The sequence below is a fragment of the Stomoxys calcitrans genome, chromosome 3 (genome assembly GCF_963082655.1).
Source record: "Stomoxys calcitrans chromosome 3, idStoCalc2.1, whole genome shotgun sequence".
Lineage (NCBI taxonomy): Eukaryota > Metazoa > Arthropoda > Insecta > Diptera > Muscidae > Stomoxys > Stomoxys calcitrans.
This window is the reverse complement of record NC_081554.1, coordinates 97,234,807-97,259,231: the sequence shown is the minus strand read 5'-3', so window position 1 is coordinate 97,259,231 and position 24,425 is coordinate 97,234,807. Positions and strand designations below refer to the sequence as shown.

General features: G+C 38.5%; 1 protein-coding gene across 6 annotated transcripts in view; it reads left to right on the top strand.

The window, feature by feature from the left end:
• LOC106091098 (protein cappuccino) overlaps positions 1–24,425 on the top strand; it is a 321,527-nt gene that overhangs the window by 62,965 nt on the left and 234,137 nt on the right. Inside the window, exon 1 of one of the 6 annotated variants that reach the window (XM_013257526.2) lies at positions 16,336–16,399. The exons of 3 other annotated variants lie outside the window; for them this stretch is intronic. The gene's annotated coding sequence lies outside the window, so the exon portion shown is untranslated. 2 more of the 6 variants (XM_013257523.2, XM_013257522.2) reach the window with 2 other exon arrangements.

Sequence of the window (24,425 nt, the reverse complement as noted above, 5' to 3'; positions counted from 1 at the left end):
TGGAAATAGAACACAAAATTGAAATTTGAGACCCAATCTCTGGGGACCCACCACACCCTTAAACCGGACTTTAACTTATTGGGGTTTAAATAAGAGGTATTTGAGTGTAGAAATATCCACAGGAAAATTGGAATACATTTTCAACTGAAATTAGACAAAAATTTCCAAATTAAGAGTACTTTTTTCCAACATAGCATAATCGGGTGCAGCAGAGCGGCCGTCATCACCCAAAACCCGCCAAATGTATTTGTAGACCAATATCTACAATATGGGAATTAAATTTGAGAATCTTAGATTTGAATACACTTCTACTACTCCTAGTAGAGTAGGAATTAAATTTGAGAGTAGAAAAGGAATCTGATATCCAATTGTGACACAAAGTGTTTCGTGTGTCACCCCACCCCCAAAAAACCTCTTTAATCGGATATTTACCGACCATGGCAATATGGATCTTCAATGAAAGGTCAATGCAATGTGGGGTTAAAATAATAGGTATTTTTGTGTACAAAAATCCCCAGGTAAATTAGAATAAATTTTCAATTGAAATCAGCTAGAAATTTCGAAATTTAGAGTACTCCTCTCCAACATAGCATCATCGGGCGCAGCAGAGCTGGCCGGGCTCAACTAGTCTTATATACAACAAGTAAAAAGGCATTAAGTTCGCCGGGGCCGAACTTTGGATACCCACAACTTCGGGTATATATGAAAACCCCCTTTCGCCACAATCCGGTGAAATTTGATAACTTATACACCCAAATTCGACACGGATATTGAAATATAAGTCACTGTTAAATTTTGTATTTCAAATTTCAACAAAATCTTTTTCTTCTTATATATAAAAATCATTTTGTGTTTGTTTGTAGTAGGTTTATTTCTTTGTTTGTTTGTTAGTATGTTTGTGTGGTCCTTATAGACTCAGAAACGGCTGAACCGATTTTCTTGAAATCTTGACAGATGGTGCATAATGACCCCGTGGTGAAAATAGGGTACTACATTTTTTGATATCTGAAGGGAGGCGGACCCTCACCCTTACCCTAATTTTCAGAAACGCCAGATCTCGAAGATGAGTAGTGCGATTTAAGCGAAATCTTGTGTGCTCTCATAAAGTATTCTGAAAATAAAAATTTGCTTTTTTACCCCATCCTAAAACCTACCAAACATATATTTGGACCAATCACGACAATATGGGACTCAAATGAAAGATATTTAAGATTAGAAAACGTATCTGATATCCAATAGTCAGACCAAGTGTTTGGACGACCAACTCAACCCCCAAAACAACCCTAAATCGAACATATTTACTGCCCATGGCAAAACACCCCCCAAATCGGTCATGCCGACTATGGAAATATGGGGCTCAAATGAAAGGTATTTGGGAGTAGACCACAAATCTGATATCAACATTCGGGACCAACTGTCTACGGGACGTCACACTACCATAACAACCCCCAAATAAGACGTATTTGCTCACCAAGACAATTTGGTCTTCAAGACAGTGGAGCTTGATATTGATAGTTTTTAGGGCTCATACCCCAAACCACATATATTGGCTGACTTTCGCAATAAGGGGTATAAGATTAGAAAACGAATTTGATATCCAATTTCGAGGCCATTAGGCAATATGGGGTTCAAATAAATTATATATATATATATATGAGAATAGAGAATGCTGATATATTTTCAGGGCTAAGTGTTTCGGTGACCACCCACTCCCCAAAATCCCCTTAATCGGGCATACTAACCGACCATGTCAATGTGGGGCTCAAATGAGAGGGGTTAGAGCACGAAATCGATACCCACTTTCGGGACCAGTTTTCTGAGGTTCTACCCCTTTCCCAAAATACCTCACAAACAGCAATTATTTACTAACCGCCGCAATATGGTATTTGGGAGTAGAATACGAATATCAAAATGTGGGACCATGGATTTGGGGCTACTCCCCTTCCCTAAAGCAAGCCCCAAAGCGTAAAAATTTACCGACGATGCCAATATGTGGCTCAAATGAAAGGTATTTGAGATTAGAAAACTAATTTGAAAATCAATTTTGGGGCCAAGTGTTTGGGGGACGCCTAATCCTATAAACTATCCTTAAACCAATGGTAGTATGGGGCACGATGCTGATATTTTTTTCAGGGCCAAGTGTCTGGAGGACCACCTCACACCCGGAAACACCCCTAAATCGGACATCGTGAGAATATCGGCCTGAAATAACATCTTTTTTGAATGGAGTACATCTAACATCCAAACATAAATTCGTAGATCATATGGGTTTCAGATAAAGGCACTTATATTGTTAAACTGTAAGTCAAGCGATATTCTTTTTTCGTAGCATGGTATTTCACTAAAAGCTCTCTAATTGTCGAAAATAAATATTCAAAAGTTGTTTTTGTTCCATATAAAGTAAAAGAAGGCGCAGCGGAGCGGATTCAGATATAGCTCAGGAAATATATCCTTCATCTGATGTGGCCTATGAAGGCCGTAGTCGCAACAAAATTAGCATGACATGTTTTATATGAGGTTCCGGTACGTGTGCAAAATTTTATAAAAATTGGTTCAGATTTCGATATAGCTTCCATATATATCTTTCAACCGATATGGCCTTTTAAGGCTATAGAAGCTGCCATTTTGGTTCGATCCTCAAAAATTTACCGTCAGGTGTTTTTTAAAGCCCTAGTACGTGTGCTAAATTTCATCAAAGATTTAGATAGAACATCTTTCATCCGATATGGTTTTTAAGTCTGTAGCAGCCACATTTTAGGTTCTATCAATTCAATATTTCAATAGGTATGCAAATTTAAAGTCTGACTAGATTTTAACAAAGGTTCCATGTTTAAAAAATAGTACGTAGACTCGGCGGTGTAGGGTATTATATAGTCGGCTCCGCCCGACTTTTGCCTTTACCTACTGGCTTTTTTTTAGTTCACAAACCCAAAATAATTTAGAGCTACCTTTTGAGTTTGGAGGACCAACTGATGCTTAGTCCTTCTATAGATAAAATTCTTCAAAGTATAACGGTGATCACAGCTATCGTTCCATGTACATAATTCTTTGTAATAAATTTCTTTCGGAGCACAACGTTATCCATGAAAAAAAAAAATATTGCCATTTCGGTTAACCAAATTCACGAAAACAGTTGCCGACAAGGAATGAGTTTCGCAGATATTGTGTCACCTGTGAAATGTTCCGGAAACTTCATCACTGCACCACAACCATTTTTATGCGGTTTTGGGTCTGGGATGGCATCAGGAATTATTCACCACCATTCATTCCATGTTATATTTTCCATAGTAATGCCGCAATTGACTACGGGCGATAACTATGCGTACACGGGTGAGTGTGTGTTTTTGAAAGCTTCGCCGAAAAACATCAACATTTTCATTCGGCTACCAGGCTGTCGAAGCCAAGGCTTCACATCCGCCAAAGTGACTCGAGTCAATCACACGAATTTCGGTGGTTAGCAGTGAATGATATAATTTTTTGTTTGGTTTCGTCTTCAGTTGAAAGCATTACTGATTTTGAAATTTAATTACATTTTTCGTGGGTGTTGGCCAAACAACGTCTCGCTCAACAACAGACGTGGCAAGCTCAAAATTATAAAACTGTTGATGGCGGTGGCAGGTTATACTTTTTGCAGTCTATGTACCAATCGACTGGTTTAGTGCGGGATTTAAACAGGAAGTGTATGTGTCCAACTATTCCTGTTGGAAAATCAATTTTTAGCCATTGAAATGGCTGTCCAGATAGAAAACTGAATGGTGGAAAAAGGAATTGTGATGCCGCTGGTGGCGTGTGAAGAACACATCCATCACTTGAATGGTGCACTGCAAATGCACTCACACAAGCCTATCTATCATCCATGAGAGTGCGTTTTGTGTTAAATTGCATGAGGTGTGTCAAAATGTGAAATTACGTCTATCACGGAAGTTGTTACAAGGGATTTTAATTAAAATGTAGCCACTAAAGATAGAAAGGTCATTCTGCATTTTCATAAGCAAGTTCATAATGTGCTTCAGATTACGAGTATAAGGTGCTCGAGAGAGAAGAGTGCAGGAATACTATGACCAAAAGAACGTACCGGAAATCAATAACATGTACTAAAAGGCTAAAAATACATGCTTCAAAACATGTACTAGATGGCTATCGATATCAAGCGATAACCGCCGTAGAGGGTCATATATTCCCATAACACAGCGCTATCTGGTATCTTCAAATTGCCAATGTCGCATTTTAAATGTTGTAATCAGTTTCTCTCTTCGCGTCAAGGCAAACGAACCTAAAATCATAACATGAAGCAAGATTTAAAAGGCTATAAGCATCCTTAGGAAAAACAAGCTATGAACCATTGAAATGTCCGTGTCGTATTACTTAACCTTTTATAGGCGTAATTTAGTTCAATCACTGAGTTCTAAGAAAATGTAGCAAATAGGCCAAAATGTTCGTTTCTGCTATTTATCAAGAACCAACCTGCACAACACATGAATTTGAGTCTTATTCAAGATCAAAAGTTAAAGCTACAAGAAGGTTGGAGAAGCGGAAAGATGTTAACTTTGATGCTCTGTATCTCACCCTGACGCCCTGTATCTCAAATCGGACTGTATTTATATATAGCTGACATATAGACCGATCTCCTGATTAAGAGTCTGAAGCCCATAACAGTTTTATTATACTATACACCACCTCTGTGGTACAGGGTATTATAGATTTGTGCATTTATTTGCAACGCTAAGAAGGAGAAAAGCTAGACCCATTGATAAGTAAGCCATGTCCGTCTGTCCGTCTATGAGTCCATATATTCTTGTAATCAAAGTGCAGGTCGTATTTGTTGTCCAATCATCACGAAATTTTGCACATATCACTTTTTTGGTCCAAGGATGAACGCTTTGATTTTGATTAAAATCGGTACAGATTTAGATATAGCTCCCATATATATGTACCGTCCGATTTGCACTTAAGTACGGATTAACATATTTGCAAAATTTCATCAAAATCGGTTCAGGTTTAGATATAGCTCCCATATATATATCGCCCGATTTGCACTTAAATGGCCGTAATCTGCACAAACTTTGACGTATATTGTTTTGTTACTGATCTTAACATATCTGCCAGTTTTCGTCAAAATCGTTTCAGATTTAGATATAGCTCCCATATATATGTATCGCCCGATTTGCACTTAAATAGCCGCAGTAGCTACAATTTTCAACCGATCTGCACAAAAATTGGCACGGATTGTTTTATTACTGATCGTAACATATGTGCGAGAGTTCATCAAAATCGGTTCAGATTTGGATGTAGCACCCATACATATTAATCGCCAGATTTGCATTTATATGGCCGTAATAACAACAATGTTCAAACGATCTGTTTAATAGTCGGTTCAGATTTAGCTCTCATATACTTATATATTTAAGTATTGCCCGAATTTATAATTGTAGTGTAGGTGTAGGGTATTTTATAGTCGGCTCCACACGACTTTTGTCTACTGGTTTTTTTTACCGATTACTGGTTTTTTTACCGATTTTGCTGAAATTTGAAACAGTAAGAAGTTTTGCACCTCCTAACATAGGGCCCAAATAAGGTTCGGATCGGACTATATTTAGATATAGCTGCAATACAGACCGATCTCCCGATAAAGGGTTTGAGGTGAATAAAAGCTTTATATTTTATTCGATTTCGCTGAAATTTGAAACAGTAAGTAGTTTTAGGCCGCCCGCCATCCCAGCCAAATGTGGTAAAGATCGGACTGTATTTAGATATAGCTGTCATATAGACTGATGTGCCGATTAAGTGTGTGAAGCTCATAAAAGCTTTATATATTAAACGATTTTGTTGAAATTTGAAATACAAAATTAAACAGTGATTTAAGAAGGAAGATTGTTTCACTAAAACCTACACGAAACAGACAAATGTCCAATTTCGACACTCCATATAACAAAATATTGAACGATTTCAATAAAATAACAAAGTTCTAGGACGGGGACGTAGGGCACGTTATACGAGGGTTTATATTTTAGAATTAGAAAATAAAAAGAAATATTAATCATTTAAAATCGCTTTATTGTTTTTTCAAAATATTCCCCATTAAGATCTATACACATTTGCATGCGTTTGAACCAATTCTCGAAGCACTTTTGCCACTCTGATTGAGGTATCTCCAAAACATGCATTCTGACCACACCAACCGCTTCTTCAGGTTGATTTTATTTTTTACTTACGGGAATAAATAGAAGTCATTCATCAAATCGATGTTTTGAGTGCTCAAAAATGCAGTTGTTTGTACTTTTGAAGCATTTCTTTCGACCAATCGATTGAGAAATTGTGTGGGATACAACGGGAACAAATTTTTTGACGGTCAAGTGTTCATGCAATATTGAACATATGCTTGTCCTGGCACTAATGCCTAAGGTTGTCTCAATCCCACGATAGGTCACATGACGATCTTGCAATATCAGTTGGCACATAGCATCAATGGTTTTTGGAACAACAACTGATTTTGCACGAAATTCGTCTTTGAGTGAACTACAACCACGGTTGAATACGCCATACCATCGGTAAACACAGGACCTTGAGGGAGCTTAATCACCAAAAATTTAAGTAAGTTCACCGATGCCCTATTGTTGAGTTAATCCACGTCGAAAGTTGTAAAAAATAATCATACGAAAATGTTCACGACTTAGTTCCATTTTTTGAGCGAAATTAATCTTTTAAGTTACTGTAAACAACACAAATACGGCTCGTATGTCAAAACGTTCTGAATACATATAACCTCAAAAATTTCAAGCTTTACAATAGATCTGTCATTTGGCAGATTGCATCACAAGGGTTGTGCAATCCCGAAATATATAAAGCAACCTCATACATGACAGCTATACTATTCATAGTGGGTGAATCTGGGTCATTATAGGCACGGATGTCGAGGGGTTTAAAAAAACCTGTTCCAAATTTTATCAAAATTGGATCAAAAATAATAATTTAAAACAAGTCCCCAGATCCGTTTATATGACAGCTATATCAGGTTATGAACCTATTTGAACCACACTTGGCACAGTTGTTGGATATCATAACAAAACACGCCGTGCAAAATTCATTCAAATCGGATAAAAATTGCGCAATTGAGGTTTAAGAAGTCAAGACCCAAGATCGGTTTATATGACAGCTATATCAGGTTATGAATCGATTTGAACCATACTTAGCACAGTTGTTGAATATCGTAACAAAACACGTCGTGCAAAATTTCATTCAAATCGGATAAGAATTACGCCCTCTAGAGGCTCAAGAAATCAAGACCCATGATCGGTTTATATGACAGCTTTATCAGGTTATCATCCGATTTGAACCATACTTGGCACCATTATTGAATATTGTAACAAAACAGGTCGTGCAAAATTTCATTCCAATCGGATAAGAATTGCGCCCTCTAGAGGCTCAAGAAATCAAGACCCAAGATCGGTTTATATGGCAGCTATATCAGGTTATGGACCGATTTGAACCATACTTGGCATAACTGTTGGATATCATGACAAAACACGTCGTGCAAACGTTCATTCCAATCGGATAAGAATTGCGCACTCTAGAGGCTCAAGAAGTCAAGACCCAAGATCGGTTTATATGGCAGCTATATCGAAACATGGACCGATATGGCCTATTTACAATACCAACCGACCTACACTAATAAGAAGTATTTGTGCAAAATTTCAAGAGGCTAGCTTTACTCCTTCGGAAGTTAGCGTGCTTTCGACAGACGGACGGACATCGCTAGATCGACATAAAATGTCGCGACGATTAAGAATATATATACTTTATGGGGTCTCAGACGAATATTGCGAGTAGTTACAAACAGAATGACGAAATTAGTATACCCCCCATCCTATGGTGGAGGGTATAAAAAATATATATTTATACCCTGCCCCACCACTGTAGTACAGGGTATTATAGATTTGTGCATTTGTTTGCAACGCAAAGAAGGTGAAGAGCTAGACCCATTGATAAGTATGCCGATCGACTCAGAATCACTTTCTGATCCATTTTAGCCATGTCCGTCTGTCCGTCTGTGAGTCCATGTATTCTTGTAATCAAAGTCCAGGTCGTATTTGTTGTCCGATTGTCACGAAATTTTGCACATGCCACTTTTTTGGCCCAAGGACAAACGCTATCGATTTTGAAAAAAATCGGTTCAGATTTAGATATAGCTCCAATATATATATTTCATCCGATATGGCTTTTTAAGGCTGTACAAGCCACAATTTTCGTCCGATCTTCACAAAACTTCGCACTGGGTATTTTATTTCAGGTATACATATGTGTGTAAAATTCCATAAAAATCGGTTCACATTTAGATATAGCTCCCATATATATCTTTCTTCCGACATGGACTTTTATGGCTGTAGAAGCCAGAGTTTTAGTCCGATCTTGAAAATATTTTGCACGAGGTGTTTTATTTGACGTCCTCATATGTGTGGGAAATTTCATGAAAATCGGTCCATATTTAGATATAACTCCCATATATATCTTTCATCCGATATGGTCGTTTAAAGTTGTAGAAGCCACAATTTGCCGATCTTTTCAAAATTTGGCACAGGGTGTTTTACTTGACGTCTCCATATGTGTGCAAAATTTCATAAAAATCGGTCCAGATTTAGATATAGCTCCCATATATATGTATCGCTGATTTGCACTCAAATTACCGTAGTAGCTACAATTTTCAACCGATCTGCTGAAAATTTGGCACGGACTGTTTTGTTACTGCACTTAATATATCTGAAAAATTTCATAAAAATCGGTTCAGATTTGGATATAGCTCCCATATATATCTTTTATCCGATTTGGCTTTTTAAGACTGTAAAAGCCACAATTTTGGTGCGTTATTTAAAAAATTTTGCATGAGGTGCTTTATTTTACGTCTTCATATGTGTGCAAAATTTCATAGAAATCGGTTTAGATTTAGGTATATAAATCTAAAGCTACCATATATATCTTTCATCCGATATGTGCTTTTAAGGCTGTAGAATCCACAATTTTCGCCCGATTTTACATGAGACGTTTAAATTGACGTTCCAATACGTGCGCAAAATTTCATTAAAATCAGTCCTAATTTAGATATAGCTCCAATGTGTATATTTCATTGGATATGAACTTTTAAGGCAGTAAAAACCACAATTTTGATCACATCTCTACAATCTAGGGCGTGAGATGCTCTATTTGACGTCCCAGTAGGTGTCATTAAAATTGGCGCAGGTTTCAATATAACAACCATATAATCTTTTATCCGATGCTACTTCAATTGGTATCCAAATTAAAGTCTGACTAGATTTCGAGATAAGTTCTACATATAAAAGGTACTACATGCACTAGGGGATGTAGGGTATTATATAGTCGGCACCGACCGACTATATAATATACAACCTTACTGGTTGTATGTGCTTTTGTTATACCCTCCACCATAAGATGGGGGGTATACTAATTTCGTCATTCTGTTTGTAACTACTCGAAATATTCGTCTGAGACCCCATAAAGTATATATATTCTTGATCGTCGTGACATTTTATGTCGATCTAGCCATGTCCGTCCGTCTGTCCGTCCGTCCGTCCGTCCGTCCGTCCGTCTGTCTGTCGAAAGCACGCTAACTTCCGAAGGAGTAGAGCTAGCCGCTTGAAATTTTGCACAAATACTTCTTATTAGTGTAGGTCGGTTGGTATTGTAAATGGGCCATATCGGTCCATGTTTTGATATAGCTGTCATATAAACCGATCTTGGGTCTTGACTTCTTGAGCCTCTAAAGTGCGCAATTCTTATCCGATTGGGATGAAATTTTGCACGACGTGTTTTGTTATGACATCCAACAACTGTGCCAAGTATGGTTCAAATCGGTTCATAACCTGATATAGCTGCCATATAAACCGATCTTGGGTCTTGACTTCTTGAGCCTCTAGAGTGCGCAATTCTTATCCGATTGGAATGAAATTTCGCACGACGTGTTTTGTTATGATATCCAACATCTGTGCCAAGAATGGTTCAAATCGGTTCATAACCTGATATAGCTGCCATATAAACCGATCTTGGGTCTTGACTTCTTGAGCCTCTGGAGGGCCCAATTCTTGTCCGATTTGAATGAATTTTTGCCCGACGTGTTTTGTTATGATACCCAACAACTATGGCAAGTATGGTTTAAATCGGTTCATAACCTGATATAGCTGTCATATAAACCGATCTGGGATCTTGAGTTCTTGAGCCTGTAGAGGTCGCAATTATTATACGATTTGCCTGAAATATTGTACGACCGATTCTCTCATGACCGTCAACATACGTGTTTATTATGGTCTGAAACGGTCTATAGCCCGATACAGCTCCCATATAAATCGATCTCTCTATTTTACTTCTTGAGCCCCCAAAGGGCCCATTCTTATTCGAATTGACTGACATTTTACACAGGTCTCCAACATATAATTTAATTGTGGTCCAAACCGGACCATATCTTGATATCGCTCTGATAGCAGAGCAAATCTTTTCTTATATGCGTTTTTGCCTAAGAAGAGATGCCGTGAAAAGAACTCGACAAATGCGATCCATGGTGGAGGGTATATAAGATTCGGCCCGGCCGAACTTAGCACGCTTTTACTTGTTTTTTTTTTATAAGCTTGTTGCAATGTATCTGCACTATATTTGGCCCTGACATTTCAGGACTGCTATTATTTTGAAGAAATTCCAATTACATTGTATGCCTCTCTATTACTGGAGCTAATGGAGATGTCTTCGTCTATTGAGTTTCCGTCGTCTGATTCTTCGGAATGGCCATCAGTCTCTTATTCTTCGCTTTGGTTAGCCGTATGTATTGTGACATCTGATAAAATAGCACAGAACATTGCCATAACTCCTGGATGTCCAATTTATGATGGAATGTGATGGACATCATCTTCGCACCCCATCTACGTTGAGAGGTAATAAATTGGACATCCAGACGTTTTTACAATGTTTGATGGTATAACAGCAGCATAATTCAAATTTTAAGTTATCTAGGGACCGCAGGTTCTTCTAAACTTTGCGTTTAACTTGTGTTGTTACAATGTCCCAAGATAAAGCAGCTGACCACAATGATGGGGCCTAATTCTTGCATCCGTTAACAGCGAGATTATCTTCGAAGATCAATTCCGTTCCGTAAGTACAAACTGCATCATGGTTTACGATCGTAATTTGTCTCGGGAAAGAAAAAGTCGATACGCCGAGCATATTTCGCTCGGTCGAAAGCAAATACTTCTTATTAGCGTAGGTCGATTGGGATTGTAAATGGACCAAATCGGTCCATGTTTGATATAACTGCCATATAAACCGATCTTGTGTCTTGACTTCTTGAGCCTCTAGAGGGCACAATTCTCGTCCGAATTTTGCCCGTAATGTTTTGTTATGACTTCCAACAACTGTGTAAAGTATGATTCAAATCGGTTCATAATCTGGTATACCTGTCAAATAAACCGATCTTGGATTTTGAATTCTTGAGCCAATAGAGCGCGCAATTCTCATCCGGTTTGGCTGAAATTTTGCTTGAGGTGTTTGTTATGACTTCCAATAACTGTGCTAAGTATGGCGCAAATCGGTACATAACCTGATGTAGCTGGCATATAAACCGATCTGGGATTTTGACTTCTTGAGCCTCTAGAGGGCGCAATTATCATACGATTTCGCAGAAATTTTGTACAACGGCTTCTCTCATGACCTTCAACATACGTGTCTAATATGGTCTGAATCGATCAGTAGCTTGATACAGCTCCCATATAAACCGGACTCCCGATTTTGCCTCTTGAGCCCCTACAAGGCGCAATTCTTATCCGAATGAACTGAAATATTACACAATAACTTCTACAATGTTCAGCATTCATTTATGGTCCGAATTAGACTATAAAGTGATATAGCTCCAATAGCAAAACAGTTCTTATTCAATATTCTTTGTTTGCCTTAAAAGAGATACCGCGCATAGAACCTGACAAATGCATGGTGGAGGGTATATGAGATTCGGCCCGGCCGAACTTAACACGCTTTTACTTGTTATACCCTCCACCATAAGATGGGGGGTATACTAATTTCGTCATTCTGTTTGTAACTACTCGAAATATTCGTCTGAGACCCCATAAAGTATATATATTCTTGATCGTCGTGACATTTTATGTCGATCTAGCCATGTCCGTCCGTCTGTCCGTCCGTCCGTCCGTCCGTCCGTCCGTCCGTCCGTCCGTCCGTCCGTCTGTCTGTCGAAAGCACGCTAACTTCCGAAGGAGTAAAGCTAGCCGCTTGAAATTTTGCACAAATACTTCTTATTAGTGTAGGTCGGTTGGTATTGTAAATGGGCCATATCGGTCCATGTTTTGATATAGCTGCCATATAAACCGATCTTGGGTCTTGATTTTTTGAGCCTCTAGAGTGCGCAATTCTAATCCGATTGGAATGAAATTTTGCACGACGTGTTTTGTTATGATATCCAACAACTGCGCCAAGTATAGTTCAAATCGGTCTATAACCTGATATAGCTGCCATATAAACCGATCTTGGGTCTTGACTTCTTGAGCCTCTAGCTTGCGCAATTCTTATCCGATCAGAATGAAATTTTGCACGACGTGTTTTGTTATGACATCCGACATCTGTGCCAAGTATGGTTCAAATCGGTCCATAACCTGATATATCTGCCATATAAACCGATCTTGGGTCTTGACTTCTTGAGCCTCTAGGGGGCGCAATTCTTATCCGAATGGAATGGAATTTCGCACGACGTCTTTTGTTATGATACCCAACAACTATGGCAAGTATGGTTTAAATCGGTCCATAACCTGATATAGCTGCCATATAAACCGATCTTGGGTCTTGACTTCTTGAGCCTCTAGAGGGCACAATTCTTATCCGATATGAATGAATTTTTGCACGAAGTATTTCGTTATGATATCCAACAACTGTGCCAAGTATGGTTGAAATCGGTCCTTAACCTGATATAGCTGTGATATAAACAGATCTGGGGATTTGACTTCTTGAGCTTCTAGAGTGCGCAATTCCTATCCGATTTGGCTGGAATTTTGCATGACGTATTTTATTTTTACTTTCAACAACTGTGTCAAATAAGGTTCAAATCGGTTCATAACCTGATATAGCTGCCATATAAACCGATCTGGGATCTTGACTTCTTGACCCCTAGAGGTCGCAATTATTATTCGATATGCCTGAAATTTTGTACGACGGATCCTCTCATGACCATTATGGCCTGAATCGGTCTATAGCCCGATACAGATCCCATAGAAATCGTTCTCTCTATTTTACTTCGTGAGCCCCAATGGGCGCAATTCTTATACGAATTGGCTGAAATTTTACACAGGTCTCCAACATATAATTTAATTGTGGTCCGAACCGGTCCATATCTTGATATCGTTTTAATAGCAGAGCAACTCTTTTCTTATATCCTTTTTTGCCTAAGAAGAGATGCCGGGAAAAGAACTCGACAAATGCGATCGATGGTGGAGGGTATATAAGATTCGGCCCGGCCGAACTTAGCACGCTTTTACTTGTTTTATATTTATTATACCCACCACCATAGGATGGGGGTATACTAATCTAGTCTTTCCGTTTGTAACACCTCGAAATATTTATCTAGGACCCCATAAATTATACATATTCTTGATCGTCTCAATATTCTGAGTAAAACTGGCAGTTTCTGTCCGTTCGTCCGTCTGTCGAAATCGCGATCGAACGCGTAAATCTAGCCGCTTGAAATCATGCGCAGATACTTAAAATTAATGTAGGTTGTTGGGGATTGGAAAAGGGCCATATCGGTTCAGATTTGGATATAACTCCCATATAAACCGATCTCCCGATTTGACTTCTTGAGCGCCTGGAAGCGTCAGTTTTCATCCGATTTGGCTGAAATTTTGCACATAGTGTTCTGTTACGACTCCCAACAACTGTGCCTAGTATGGTCCAAATCGGTCAAGAATATGATATAGCTCCCATATAAACCGATCTCCCTATTTGACTTCTTGAGCCCCTACAAGCCGCGATTTTTATCCGACTTGTCTGAAATTTTATGATATGCATATCAACAACTGTGCCAAGTGCGGCCCAAATCGATCTATAACCAGATATAGCTCCTACATTTTAGCAGAATCCGTGGTGGTGGGTTCCCAAGATTCGGCCCGGCCGAATTTACTTGTTCTGATAATAAACCAAGGGACATGTTTTTACTGTGATCTTTAATCAGTTATAATTTTTCCCTAATTGAAAGAACTTAACTTGCTCTGTTTTTTATTTTGTTTTTGGAGACATTTTCGAACAAACAACTTGACCAGTCAACTTTTAATTACAGACTTTATGTAATTTGATACTCAATTTTAATAAAAAGGGGGATCCCAAAATTTTACATCATAATAGAGGTGTGCACGCTTAAAAGAGGAAGATTTGTTGAAGCACGGATAATGAAGGTAAACCACGGTTAATAGAGGTCAAAGGCCAAAAGCAGATCATGCCGATTAACCGGAGTAACCGGTTAGTAGAGGCCCGGGAAATCGAGGTTCAACTGTATATTAATTTTTAAAGACTGTAAGGTGATTACCACAGACAGAGAGAGGGGTATGGCTAGATATTCTTTGTAGTGTCGAAAATGGATATCTCTCTATGTTACAAACGGAATGACAAATTGAACGCATCCATCCCCATCCTTCACTACTTATTAACAAAGAAATGTATGCTCTTGATTCAGACATTACTGATTGCTCAATGGAACACACTGGATTTATAGAAGTGTGCAAATTATTAAATATTTTGTGTTTTTTTATACCCTCCACCATAGGATGGGGGGTATACTAATTTCGTCATTCTGTTTGTAACTACTCGAAATATTCGTCTGAGACCCCATAAAATATATATATTCTAGATCGTCGCGAAATTTTATGTCGATCTAGCCATGTCCGTCCGTCTGTCCGTCCGTCCGTCTGTCCGTCCGTCTGTCTTTCGAAAGCACGCTAACTTCCGAAGGAGTAGAGCTAGCCGCTTGAAATTTTGCACAAATACTTCTTATTAGTGTAGGTCGGTTGGTATTGTAAATGGGCCATATCGGTCCATGTTTTGATATAGCTGCCATATAAACTGATCTTGGGTCTTGACTTCTTGAGCCTCTAGAGTGCGCAATTCTTATCCGATTTGAATGAAATTTTGCACGACGTATTTTGTTATGATATCCAACAATTGTGCCAAGTATGGTTTAAATGTTGTATAGCTGTCATATAAACCGATCTTGGGTCTTGACTTCTTGAGCCTCTAGAGGGCGCAATTATCGTCCGATTTAACTAAAATTTTGCACGTAGTGTTTTGGTATTACTTTCAACAACTATGCAAAGTATGATTCAAATCGGTTCATAATCTGGTATAGCTGTCATATAAACCGATCTTGGATCTTGACTTCTTGAGCCAAGTGATGGCGCAATTCTCATCCGATTTGGCTTAAATTTTGCATGAGGTGTTTTGTTATGACTTCCAATAACTGTGCTAAGTATGGCCTAAATCGATATAGAACCTGATATAGCTGCCATATAAACCGATCTGGGATCTTGACTTCTCGAACCTCTAGAGGGCGCAATTCTCATCCGATTTGGCTGAAATTTTGTACAAGGCCTTCTCTCATCACCTTCAATATACGTGTCTAGTATGGTCTGAATCGATCAATAGCTTGATACAGCTCCCATATAAACCTATCTCCCGATTTTGCTTCTTGAGCCCTTACAAGGCGCAATTTTTATCCGAATGAACTGAAATATTACACAATGACTTCTACAACGTCAATCAGCATTCAATTATGGTCCAAATCGGACTTTAACTTGATATAGCTCCAATAGGATAACAGTTCTTATTCAATTATTATTATTTGTCTAAAAAGAGATACCGCGGATAGAACTCGACAAATGCGATCAATGGTGGAGGGTATATAAGATTCGACCGGCCGAACTTAGCACGCTCTTACTTGTTTTTTTTTTTTTCATTCCTCAAATCCACAATTTTAACATTTAAATGGGTCTATCCACATGATTGGGGGAAGCAAGTGTGCCGGCAAGGGTACTTATGCGAGTACAATTTATTTAACGACAATTGCCATGATGACGATGACGCCAACAATGATGATATCAAATCGTTGACTTTGCTACTTTGACCAGTTGATTCATTTTCACTCCGGCATATGGTGGACAAAGACTCCATGTGTTTTTAATGCCATGGGGTCTGACCAATAAGCTGTAGCTTAAAGCTATACACGAGAGAATGAATTTGTACGTTTTTGTTTTAGTTGTTGGCCTCTTCCACTGTCGAGAACCCATGCGCCTCACTAGTACTGCGAGAACAGTGTTCAGTGCATTATCTCTTTGCTCTGGCGGGGTTGAGCCACACGGTGAGTGTTTTATCGATTTTTAACAGAATAATCAAAGCTTGGCATAGCGGCGTTCTGATTGTTCGCATTAAATCAGCTGCAGTGGTGTTTGATTCTGAATCAGCTGTTCTTCCTTTCGTACCGGCACCCCCTTAAAATGACCGAATCAATGTGAGAGAAGTGCAAGCTGACTGAGTGCAAGAGAGAGTGGCGAGTGCGTGTCAGACAGTTGTTTGTACTTTGACATTTGTCATAAATGACACTTTGTTCGCTATCCTAGCAGGCACAAATGCATGCCGTAGTAAAAACAATAAAGAAAACGACAAAACGATTGCAATGAAACGCGAAAGAAAACAAACAAAATCAAAACAAATCACCAGTGTAGAAGAAATCGCCACAAAGCAAATAACAAAATCACACAAAACGACATGCTCTGCAAAATAACGCACAGCCGCTTTTGATTAATGAATTCGCCCGCACACAAAACAACTCCAAATAGCACGGACATAAATTGAAATGTAAAAAAATACCGCTCCTCAGCATTGGACGGATGAGTGGTCGAACGACCAAAGTATAGCTGCTAAATTGTTAAAGTGATTTGCAAATCGAAATGAAAGGAAATGTTATTTAGAACACACAAATAGCCCAATTTCATCAGCCCCCTGCGTAAGAAGAAGAAGAGGACTGAAGGAAAAACAGTTTTTTTTTGGTGAGGTGAGACAAACGGTGGTGTTTTCCATGGCGACCGAGGACATGGACGCGAGTGAGTTAATTCAAAACTACTGATGGTTAAAATTAAACAAAAATTTAAGGAAATTGTTCTTGTCACGAACTTGTCGCATTTGGATTTTTTTTTTTTTGTGTTGCAAATACCCTGCCTCAGCCTTCTGTAGAGGGCACAGATTGGCAGTGCTTTAGTGAGGAGAATGCTTGCAGCGCCCAAGTGAAATCGAAGTAAATTATGAATTAATTGCACCGGAAGTGAAACAATATTACCAAGCGTTATAAGCTAAGATGTGTAAGTAGCATTTACAAGTGTGTTTGCGTGAGCGTGAGCGTGAGAGTGCATATTAGATTCCTTGTTGCAAACGATTTCCTCTTATTCCATACTGCTTGAAGGATGATGCACTTGGCATCGAAGTTTTTGATATTAACTCTGATTCATAGTGAACTACTCCAAGTGCCCTTCAAAGTAAAATGGAATATTTATTCGTACTCTCTTTTCCAAATGTCAACCAAGGGAGTGGGCTTTTTTGGCCTCTGCAATAACCAATAGGTCATAAATCAGCGCTACATGGTCATTATAATTTCCCTTTTAAATTGTGAGTCACGTGCTCTAAATTGTTTGGTTGTTGGTGTCATTTTTGATGTTGCATTTCACTAAAGGCCCAGGGTGGGGTTTTCCCTATTTTTTTTTTACATCGCTCTCATAGTGGTCAGCTATAAGTTGCTTCTATACATTTTTATAGGTTGGTCTAGGTTTTAAGGTTTCAATGTTGTTAAAACAAGAGAGGAAAGGCAAACATCGGTAAGAGCCGACTATATAATACCCTACACGTACCCTACAATTGAAAATCTGGCAAAACATATACATAAATGGGAGCTATAACTAAATCTAAACCAATTCCTGTACAATCCGATTTCGATCAAAATCCGACACACAGTGGAAAAAGGTATGCAACATTTTGAGAAGATCTGCTGATAAACCTGCCTAAAATTCAAACGATACATAAAATATTATTTTTTTTAAGAACAAAATTTTAATACAAATTTTTCTAAAGACAAAATTTCATCTTAACAAAATTTTAGAAAATTGTTTCTAAAGATCAAATTTTAGAGCAACGTTCTCTAAAAAACTTCAGGCAGGGCCCTCGAATATTTTTAAAGACGACACAATTTCTAACGACAAAATTTTAATTAAATATTTTCTCAAAACAAAATTTTTCATTTTTTTTTTTTTTTTCATAAAATTGCAATAAAATGTCTTCTGAGAACTAAAATCAAATTAATATTTACTAAAGACGCAATTTCAGTGAAAAATTCTCTAAAGACAAACCTTTGTCCGGTTTTGACTCTACATCAAAATTAGTTTTACAGCCAAAATTTCCATAAAATTTGTTATGGCTACTCAACGCATTTTGCAACACTACATTTTGCCTTAACTTTTGTTTATTTTGTTTGAATTGGCTAGGACAGAACATTTGTTCCACTAGACGAACGTAGAATAGCGTTCCAAGCGGATCTTCTGCGCTCATTCTAAAATCTCTGACACCAAGTTCCGTGGTGTCTCCCACCACTTGATCTTTCCATTGGGCTTTTGGTCTTCCCGGTTTGCGTTTAACACCGTGTTTGCCTTCAAAAGACTTCTTTGCTGGAGCTTCTTCATCCATTCTGACGACATGACCAAGGCAATGCAACCGTCATACAGCTCATGGTTGATACGTCGCCTATATTCTAAACTTTTACAAAGTCTTTTTATTTTGCTTTTTTGAAAAATAAACGAAAACACTTATTTAATCTGGACACAATTCCAATAACAAAATTAAATTTTTCCTATGTAGAGATAAAACTAAAAATAACCTCGAAAAAGAAAATCTACGTTAGGAATTTCAAGCTACTTACATAATCCTTAACAGGTTTCCATACCACTCCCCTAAGTTTGTTCATGTCTGGTATTCTGTCCCCACCTAAGAACCCAAAAGCAGCGCAATCACATGCCCAAACGTCTCATCATCTTCCCCACATGTCCAACAAATGTTATCACTTGTTGCATCGATTTTGCTTAAATGAGCTCGTAGTTCTATGTGTCCCGTTAAGTTATAAAAAGCTATACTGACCTTCTTCTTACTTTCTTTCAGTAATAGCCTCGTCCCCTCACTATCCGTATCACCCCATAGGATTTTCGCCGTCCTACCGACTATTTCGCTATTACACAGTGTTACATGCGCATTCGTCGCCAACGCCATTAACCTGGACTGCGTCGACCCGAAAGGTTTCGGGTTAACCAAGTTTATTGACGGCAATACGGCGTTAATCTCCTTACACTGCATGACTGTTCGTGACCTTACCGTACTGGTTGTTATTGCCCTTAAGGCCATTTTACTTTCCGTAAAGGTGTTCACACTCGACGTCATCGCGTGAGCATCACAAGCATCTTCGCCTGCAGGACCATATTATGGTCAGGCAGTCTAAAACAGGTCTCAGTCCTTGGGTGCTGAATGTAGACATCCAGTCCCACTCTGTCCTCCAGTTTTAATCCATCCGTGTAACGTGATTTTCCAGATGGCAACACAAGGGTTCCGCCAGTCCAAGACTGTGCCGCTGGCAGCAGTGCCTCGCACTCGACTTCAAGTGTCGTCTCAGGTATCCGATCGGAAACCTCTTCCATTCCATCCCGGTCTCCTATCGTCACATAGTGGGATGGGAAAAAGATAAGTGAAAATAAGTCTGCCATTTTGGAACGGACAGATATATCTTCATAACATTTTACATGGTTATAACTAAGGTGTTTACATGCAAAATTTCAGGGCCCTAGAAGTCCCAGGGGTCCATTGGTGAGCCTTCAAAGTTGGTCACATCGGTCCTACAAAATTTTGTTCGGGGTGTCAAAAGCGCATTTATGGTCCGATTTTCAATTTTTTTGGCTGGAAAGTACTTAAAAAGCCCTTCAAAAACAGGCCTAAATGTGTGGGATATATTTTAAAGTGTCCAAGAAATTTTACACTTTCATGAAGATATCTCTATCCATTCCAAAATGGCACACATTTTTTACTTTACTTTTTTTTCTCATCCCACTGTGCTTCGCCTCGATGGTATGAGCTTCTCCCATCCTCAATCCATTTTCCCATCGCCTTAAGTTACATAGCCGCAATGGCTGCCTCTCACTTAATCTGTAAGTCAATTGGTCGCATATCTAGAATAGTCTCCAGTGCCCTAGTGGGCGTGGTCCTCATCGCTCCGCCTATGCCAAGACAACATGTTCTCTGAAACTGTTGTACCGTCCTTATGTTGCACTTTTTCTCCATAGCAGTCCACCAAACTACTGAGGGGTAAGTAAGTATTGGTTTAATCCAACATCACTCCTAGGTATTTGACCTTGTCAGATATCGAAATCATGTTGTTGGGGAAACGTGGTGTGTCAAATTGGCCTACCTTCGTTTTCCTCGTGAACAGGCATATTTCAGTCTTCTCTGAGTTAACATTGAGGCTAATCATATGCCATATGCAAGACCTGTTCGGCATAGCTGATTCGGATCCTTACCCCTTAGAAGTGTTGTAACATCGTCTGCGTAGCAGACGGGTTCAAGTCCCTCCTCAGTCAGCATCCATAAGAGGTCATTTATGGTGGTCACCCATAGGAGTGGCGATAAAATGCCCCCCTGTGACGTACCTTGTGCCACTATCTCCCTTATATTTATCCCACGGGACACACATTTTTATCCACCTGTCCCTTAGCATATGATTTATCCAGTCTCTAAGCACCCGGTCAAACCCGGTACTGGTCTAAGGATTGGATCAATCTGTCAGTCCGCACATTGTTAAACGAATACTGGATGTTATGCAAACCACCAATGTGTACGTCTTAGCATAGAAGGATTCTTCTATTTTATGCACAACCTCGTGCAGAGCTGTCTCCACCGACCTTATATATATAAACGAGGTGGTCGGTATCCAAAGTTCGGTCCGGCCGAACTTAATGCCATTTTACTTGCTTCTAAATCCAAATTTCTCAAAATGCTTCTGAAACTGTGAAATGGACAAAATATTTCCAATTTTGTACACCCTATATCACTATAGTGGTACAGGGTATTATATATTAGCGCATTTGTTATAAGTATAGCCAGCGGCTTAGAATCACTTCCTGATTCTGTTTAGCTATGTAGATGATATCCGCCTTTAAAATTGCAGTAACCAAATTTTGGGTTTTATTGTAAAAACATCTTGCTCTCCTAATTCGGTAAGAATGCAAAATTAAATTCTGACAAGATTTAGACATGGGCTATATATATTAAAAGTAGTAGGTAGACTCGGTGGTGTAGGGCTGCGCCCGATTTTTAGCCTTTCCTTATATGTTTTTCGGATAATTGTGGACACTACGGCTTCCAGGGATTGACCCATCAGCAATGACATTTTATAAACTTTATAACGAAATACTGATCTGCGACACCATAAAGTATATATATTCTGGATCCTCTCGACATTCTGATTCGATCTATCCTATCCGATCCGATTTGGCTTCATAAGCCCCTGGAAGCCGCAATTTTTTTGGCACGTGCAGTTTTTTTAGAGGTGTGCACATAAGTCGAGAGTAGTCGTGTCAGACGAGAATCACGTGATTCATAAGTGAGATTCAAATTTAATCACGTGATCGTGCGTGAGCCTTTTTGAATTAAAATCACGAATCACGACTCACGAGAAAATCACAAACCACGATATATCACGAGTTATAAATAAATCGTATTCTATTTTGCGACTGAAAAGTCACTAAAATTTTTAATTGTTCCGCTAGCGAAAATTCACTGTAATCGTTGTTTTCGTTTCCATACCAAACATGTTTTTCTTTCTGCACTTATTTTTATACCCACCACCATTGTTCGGTTCCAAGAAGCATTAATATTTGCTGGTTTGACAGAAGTTTGGTATGTAGAATAAAATTATGCCCTACAACTTTATTTATTTTGTATTCATTTTTAGCAGAATCCATGGTGGTGGGTTCCCAAGATTCGGCCCAGCCGAACTTAGCACGCTTTTACTTGTTTTTTTTATACCTTTACCACACTAACTTAGGTGTGGGTCCCACACAAGCGTAACCCCGATTTTTGGTATTTTTGCTCCAGAACCCACATTTTTGTTTCAAGTATGTTCAAACTTATGGATGAATCGACCAATATTTTGATGAAGCTCCCATGTAAGGGTACATTTCAAAAATACACTCAGAAATTTTTTAGTAAAAACAGCAAAAATATTTGCTGAAACAGCAGAAAGTCTCCTGAGACGGGACAGCACTAACTTGTTGCTGGTGTTTTCAAATTTTGAACAACATAAAAATTCTCTAAAATGTCGCAAATATTTTAAAAATGTTTATATTCCATCTTATTATTCAATTTTACAAGCACATAACTAAAATTATATTCAAATTCCAGAATTAAAATAACTACAACTTTTTAATATATCCTTTTGAACAAAAAATTAACGACCAAAATTGCCAATTTTTTTTACTAATATATAACAAATGGCTCAATTGTTGTTTCGCAGTTCAAAAACTTTTAATTGATTTATTAAGCAGTTCAAAATTTTTAATTTAATATCAGCCGACAGTGTTTGTTGATATCAGCAGACTAATTTTTCTGGGTGTAGCTATTTTTACACCCAGTTTAGTGAAGTCTTAATTGAATTTAGAGTAGATGGAATCCGAATTGGGAAATGTTTTATACATCGTTGGAAAGGTATGGATATTTCTTTTGATGTAAGGTATATTGCGTAAAAAATGCGGTTTTCATGCCTTGTGGTGACGACAGCAAAAAAAATTGGAAATTCAACTTTTCTTAAAAAATGGACTTGTATGTTGCCGGTTACATAAAATCGGATGGAATAGAGATTCATGATTCTTTTTGTGTTTTGTAGAAGAAGTGATACTAAATAAAAGTTCCCTACGAATATGTTTCCTATGCATAAAGTTTGACGTAATACTTGTTTTTTAACATTAAATATAGCACTACTTGAAAATCGACTTTTTTTAATATATTCGCTGCCATGACTTCATTTATGGCTAGGGTAAAGCGAGAGACCCCTTAAGTTATTGAAAACATTTCATTTAATTCAATTTGAAGTTTAGTAAAAAAAAAAGTTTGCGAAAAAATTAAAGAAATCGAAGTATCTTTTTTAAAAAATTTTGCAAATTGGTGACCAAAACAAGTAAAAAGGCATTAAGTTCGGCCGGGCCGAACTTTAGATCCCCACCACCTCTAGTATATATGTAAACCACCTTTTGTCATAATCTGGTGAAAACTGCATAATTTATGCCTCCATAGCAGCTATGTGGAAATATGTGTCCGATTTGGACCAAATTCGACACGAACATTGAGTGGTCTAATAAATACAATTCATTCTTTAATTTTGTACAACAAGAATTGGTCTTTTTGAAAGCTATATCAAAATATAGACGGATGTCGAAAATCCTAACCTATGTCACTGTGTCAAATTTCAGCAAAATCGGATAATAAATGCGCCTTTTATGGGGCAAAAACTTTAAATTGAAGGATCAGTCCATATGGCAGCTTTATCCAAATCTGAACCGATCTGGGCCAAAATGAAAAGCGATGTCAAATGGCCCTACACAACTCACTGTCTCAAATTTCGGCGACATCGTACAATAAATGCCCCTTTTATGGGCCCAAAACCATCTGGACAATCTTGGTCAATTTGCAGAGGGATGTCGAAGGGCCTACCGCAACTCACTGTCCCAAATCTCAGCAAATTCGGATAATAAGTGTGGCTTTTATGGGCCGAAGACCTCAAACCGCCGGATCGGTCTATATCGGCGCTATATTAAGATATAGTCCGATATAGCCCATCTTCGAACTTAACCTGCCTATGGACAAAAGAAAAAGAATAGATTCAGGTCAATATCTCTCTTTTTAAAGACTGTAGCGTGATTTCAACAGATAGGCGGACGGAAATGGCCAGATCGTCTTAGATTTTTACGACGATCAAGAATATATATACTTTATAGGATGAGAAATGGATATTTCGATGGGTTGCAAACGGAGTGACAAAATGAATATACCCCATCCTTTGGTGGTGGGTATATACAAAATATTTTTATACCCTCCACCATAGGATGGGGGTACACTAATTTCGTCATTCTGTTTGTAACACCGCGAAATATGCGTCTAAGACCCCACAAAGTATTCAAATTCTTAATCGTCATGTCAGTTTAAGTCTATCTGGCTATGCCCGGCAGTCTGTCTGTCGTAAGCACGCTACCTTTCGAAGGTGTAAAGCTAGGCGCTCGAAATTTTGCACAAATACTTTTTGTTTAATGTAG